The sequence below is a fragment of the Palaemon carinicauda genome, unplaced genomic scaffold, assembly GCF_036898095.1.
Source record: "Palaemon carinicauda isolate YSFRI2023 unplaced genomic scaffold, ASM3689809v2 scaffold54, whole genome shotgun sequence".
In the NCBI taxonomy this organism is placed as follows: domain Eukaryota; kingdom Metazoa; phylum Arthropoda; class Malacostraca; order Decapoda; family Palaemonidae; genus Palaemon; species Palaemon carinicauda.
Window position 1 is genome coordinate 92,501 of NW_027171805.1, and position 7,500 is coordinate 100,000.

The window sequence follows — 7,500 nt, forward strand, 5'->3', positions numbered from 1 at the left end:
ATTACTACTGGTGCTATCTATATTATTTTTTTTATTATTATTATTATTATTATTATTATTTTTATTATTATTATTATTATTATTACTACTACCGGTGCTATCTATATTATTATTCTTATTACTATTATTATTATTATTATTACTACTGGTGCTATCTATGTTATTATTATTATTATTATTATTATTATTATTATTATTATTATTATTATTACTACTGGTGCTATCTATATTATCATTATTATTACTATTATTATTATTATTACTACTGGTGCTATCTATATTATTATTATTATTATTATTATTATTATTATTATTATTATTATTACTACTGGTGCTATCTATATTATTATTATTATTATGATTATTATTATTATTATTATTACTGGTGCTATCTATATTATTATTATTATTATTATTATTATTATTATTATTACTACTGGTGCTATCTATATTATTATTATTATTATTATTATTATTATTATTATTACTGGTGCTATCTATATTATTATTATTATTATTATTATTATTATTATTACTACTACTACTACTGGTGCTATCTATATTATTATAATTATTATTATTATTAATACTGGTGCTATCTATATTATTATTATTATTATTATTATTATTATTATTATTATTATTATTATTATTATTATTATTATTAATACTACTGGGGCTATCTATATTATTATTATTATTATTATTATTATTATTATTATTATTATCATTATTATTATTATTATTACTACTGGTGCTATCTATATTATTATTATTATTATTATTATTATTATTATTATTATTATTATTATTAGTATTATTACTACTGGTGCTATCTATATTATTATTATTATTATTATTATTATTATTATTATTATTATTATTATTATTACTGGTGCTATCTATATTATTATTATTATTACTACTGGTGCTATCTATATTATTATTATTATTATTATTATTATTATTATTATTATTATTACTACTGGTACTATCTATATTATTATTATTATTATTATTATTATTATTATTATTATTATTATTATTATTATTATTATTATTACTACTACTGGTGCTATCTTTATTATTATTATTATTATTACTACTACTGGTGCTATCTATATTATTATTATTATTATTATTATTATTATTATTATTATTATTATTATTATTATTATTATTATTATTATTACTGGTGCTCTCTATATTATTATTATTATTATTATTATTATTATTATTATTATTATTATTATTATTATTATTATTATTATTATTACTGGTGCTATCTATACTATTATTATTATTACTTCTGGTGCTATCTATATTATTATTATTATTATTATTATTATTATTATTATTATTATTATTATTATTATTATTACTACTGGTGCTATCTATATTATTATTATTATTTTTATTATTATTATTACCTGTGCTATCTATATTATTATTATTATTATTATTATTATTATTATTATTATTATTATTATTATTATTATTATTACTACTGGTGCTATCTATATTATTATTATTATTATTATTATTATTATTACTGGTGCTCTCTATATTATTATTATTATTATTATTATTATTATTATTATTACTACTACTGGTGCTATCTATGTTATTATTATTATTACTTCTGGTGCTATCTATATTATTATTATTATTATTATTATTATTATTATTATTATTATTATTATTATTATTATTATTATTATTACTACTGGTGCTATCTATATTACTATGATTATTATTATTATTATTATTATTATTATTATTATTATTATTATTATTATTATTATTATTACTACCTGTGCTATCTATATTATTATTATTATTATTATTATTATTATTATTATTATTATTATTATTATTATTACTGGTGCTATCTATATTATTATTATTATTATTATTATTATTATTATTATTATTATTATTATTATTATTATTATTATTATTATTATTATTATTATTACTACTGGTGCTATCTATATTATTATTTGTTATTATTATTATTTTTTTTATTATTATTATTATTATTACTACTGGTGCTATCTATAATATTATTATTATTATTATTATTATTATTACTACTGGTGCTATCTATATTATTATTATTATTATTATTATTATTATTATTACGACCGGTGCTATCTATATTATTATTATTATTATTATTATTATTATTATTATTATTACTACTACTACTGGTGCTATCTATATCATTATTGTTATTATAATTTTTATTATTATTATTATTATTATTACTACTGGTGCTATATATATTATTATTATTATTACTATTATTATTATTATTACTACTGGTGCTATCTATATTATTATTATTATTATTATTATTATTATTATTATTATTATTATTATTATTATTATTATTATTATTATTATTATTATTATTACTACTGGTGCTATCTATATTATTATTATTATCATTATTATTATTATTACTACTGGTGCTATCTATATTATTATTATTATTATTATTATTATTATTATTATTATTACTACTACTACTGGTGCTATCTATATTATTATTATTATTATTATTATTATTATTATTATTATTATTATTATTATTATTATTATTATCACTACTACTGGTGCTATCTATATTATCATTATTATTATTATTATTATTATTATTATTATTATCATTACTACTGGTGCTATCTATATTATTATTATTATTACTATTATTATTATTATTACTACTGGTGGTATCTATATTATTATTATTATTATTATTATTATTATTACTACTACTGGTGCTATCTATATTATTATTATTATTATTATTATTATTATTATTATTATTATTATTATTATTATTATTATTATTATTATTATTACTACTGGTGCTATCTATATTATTATTAGTATTATTATTATTATTACTACTGGTGCTATCTATATTATTATTATTATTATTATTATTATTATTATTATTATTATTACTACTGGTGCTATCTAGATTATTATTATTATTATTATTATTATTATTATTTTTATTATTACTACTACTACTACTGGTGCTATCTATATTATTATTATTATTATTATTATTATTATTACTACTGGTGCTATCTATATTATTATTATCATTATTATTATTATTATTACTACTACTACTGGTGCTATCTATATTATTATTATTATTATTTTTATTATTATCATTATTATTATTATTATTATTATTATTACTGGTGCTATCTATATTATTATTATTATTATTATTATTATTATCATTATTATTACTACTACTGGTGCTATCTATATCATTATTATTATTATTATTATTATTATTATTATTATTATTATTATTATTATTACTGGTGCTATATATATTATTATTATTATTATTATTATTATTATTACTACTGGTGCTATCTATATTATTATTATTATTATTATTATTATTATCATTATTATTATTATTATTATTATTATTATTATTATTATTATTACTACTGTTGCTATCTATATTATTATTATTACTATTATTATTATTATTACTACTGGTGCTATCTATATTATTATTATTATTATTATTATTATTATTATTATTATTATTATTATTATTATTATTATCATTATTACTACTGGTGCTATCTATATTATTATTATTATTATTATTATTATTATTATTATTATTATTATTATTATTATTATTATTATTATTATTATAACTACTGGTGCTATCTATATTATTTTTATTATTATTATTATTATTATTACTACTGGTGCTGTCTATATTACTATTATTATCATTATTATTACTACTACTACTGGTGCTATCTATATTATTATTATTATTATTATTATTATTATTATTATTGTTATTATTACTGGTGCTATCTATATTATTATTATTATTATTATTATTATTATTATTACTACTACTGGTGCTATCTATATTATTATTATTATTATTATTATTATTATTATTATTACTGGTGCTATCTATATTATTATTATTATTATTATTATTATTATTACTGGTGCTATCTATATTATTATTATTATTATTATTATTATTATTACTACTGGTGCTATCTATATTATTATTAATATTATTATCATTATTATTATTATTATTTTTATTATTATTATTATTATTATTACTACTACTGGTGCTATTATTATTATTATTATTATTATTATTACTGGTGCTATCTATATTATTATTATTATTACTACTGGTGCTATCTATATCATTATTATTATTATTATTATACAGGTGCTATCTATATTATTATTATTATTATTATTATTATTATTATTATTATTATTATTATTATTATTATTATTATTACTGGTGCTATCTATATTATTATTATTATTATTATTATTATTTTTATTATTACTACTGGTGCTATCTATATTATTATTATCATTATTATTATTATTATTATTATTATTACTACTGGTGCTATCTATATTATTATTATCATTATTATTATTATTATTATTACTACTGGTGCTATCTATATTATTATTATTATTATTATTATTATTATTACTACTGGTGCTATCTATATTATTATTATTATTATTATTATTATTATCATTACTACTACCACTACTGGTGCTATCTATATTATTATTATTATTATTATTATCATTACTACTACCACTACTGGTGCTATCTATATTATTATTATTATTATTATTATTATTATTATTATTATTATTACTACTACTACTACTCGTGCTATCTATATTATTATTGTTATTAATATTATTATTATTATTATTTTTATCATTATTATTATTACTGGTGCCATCTATATTATTATTATTATTATTATTATTATTATTATTATTATTACTACCGGTGCTATCTATATTATTATTATTATTATTATTATTATTATTATTATTATTATTATTATTATTATTATTATTATTACTGGTGCTATCTATATTATTATTATTATTATTATTATTATTATTACTGGTGCTATCTATATTATTATTATTATTATTATTATTACTACTGGTGCTATGTATATTATTATTATTATTATTATTATTATTATTATTATTATTATTACTACTGGTGCTATCTATATTATTATTATTATTATTATTATTATTATTATTATTATTATTATTACTGGTGCTATCTATATTATTATTATTATTATTATTACTACTGGTGCTATCTATATTATTATTATTATTATTATTATTATTACTGGTGCTATCTATATTATTATTATTATTATTATTATTATTATTATTATTATTATTATTATTACTACTACTGGTGCTATCTATATTATTATTATTATTATTATTATTATTATTATTATTATTATTACTGGTGCTATCTATATTATTATTATTATTATTATTATTATTATTATTATTATTATTATTATTATTATTATTATTATTATTATTACTACTACTACTACTACTGGTGCTATCTATATTATTATTATTATTATTATTATTATTATTATTATTATTATTATTATTATTATTACTACTACTACTGGTGCTATCTATATTATTATTATTATTATTATTATTATTATTATTATTATTATTATTACCGGTGCTATCTATATTATTATTATTATTATTATTATTATTATTATTATTATTATTATTATTATTATTATTACCACTGGTGCTATCTATATTATTATTATTATTATTATTATTATTATTATTATTATTATTATTATTATTATTATTATTATTATTACTGGTGCTCTCTATATTATTATTATTATTATTATTATTATTATTATTATTACTACTACTGGTGCTATCTATATTATTATTATTATTAATATTATTATTATTATTATTATTATTATTATTATTATTATTATTGGTGCTATCTATATTATTATTATTATTATTATTATTATTATTATTATTATTATTATTATTATTATTATTACTACCGGTGCTATCTATATTATTATTATTATTATTATTATTATTATTATTATTATTATTATTACTACTGGTGCTATCTATATTATTATTATTATTATTATTATTACTACTACTGGTGCTATCTATATTATTATTATTATTATTATCATCATTATTATTATTATTACTGGTGCTATCTATATTATTATTATTATTATTATTATTATTATTATTATTATTATTATTATTATCATTATTATTATTATTATTACTACTGGTGCTATCTATATTATTATTATTATTATTATTATTATTACTACTACTGGTGCTATCTATATTATTATTATTATCATTATTATTATTATTATTATTATTATTATTATTATTATTATTATTACTACTGGTGCTATCTATATTATTATTATTATTATTATTATTATTATTATTATTATTATTATTATTATTATTACTGGTGCTATCTACATTATTATTATTATTATTATTATTATTATTATTATTATTATTATTATTACTACTGGTGCTATCTATATTATTATTATTATTATTATTATTATTATTATTATTATTATTATTATTATTATTATTGTTATTATTATTACTACTACTGGTGCTATCTACATTATTATTATTATTATTATTATTACTACCGGTGCTACCTATATTATTATTATTATTATTATTATTATTATTATTATTACTGGTGCTATCTATATTATTATTATTATTTTATATTATTATTATTATTACTGGTGCTATCTATATTATTATTATTATTATTATTATTATTATTATTATTATTATTATTATTATTATTATTATTACTGGTGCTATCTATATTATTATTATTATTATTATTACTACTACTACTACTAGTGCTATCTATATTATTATTATTATTATTATTATTATTACTACTACTGGTGCTATCTATATTATTATTATTATTATTATTATTATTACTACTACTGGTGCTATCTATATTATTATTATTATTATTATTATTATTATTATTATTATTATTATTATTACTACTACTGGTGCTCTCTATATTATTATTATTATTATTACTACTGGTGCTATCTATATTATTATTATTATTATTATTATTATTATTATTATTACTACTGGTGCTCTCTATATTATTATTATTATTATTATTATTATTATTATTACTACTGGTGCTATCTATATTATTATTATTATTATTATTATTATTATTATTATTATTATTACTACTGGTGCTATCTATATTATTATTATTATTATTATTATTATTATTATTATTATTATTATTATTATTATTACTGGTGCTATCTATATTATTATTATTATTATTATTATTATTATTATTATTATTATTATTACTGGTGCTATCTATATTATTATTATTATTATTATTATTATTATTATTATTATTATTATTATTATTATTATTATTATTATTATTATTATGACTGGTGCTATCTATATTATTATTATTATTATTATTATTATTATTATTATTATTATTACTACTACTGGTGCTATCTATATTATTATTATTATTATTATTATTACTACTAC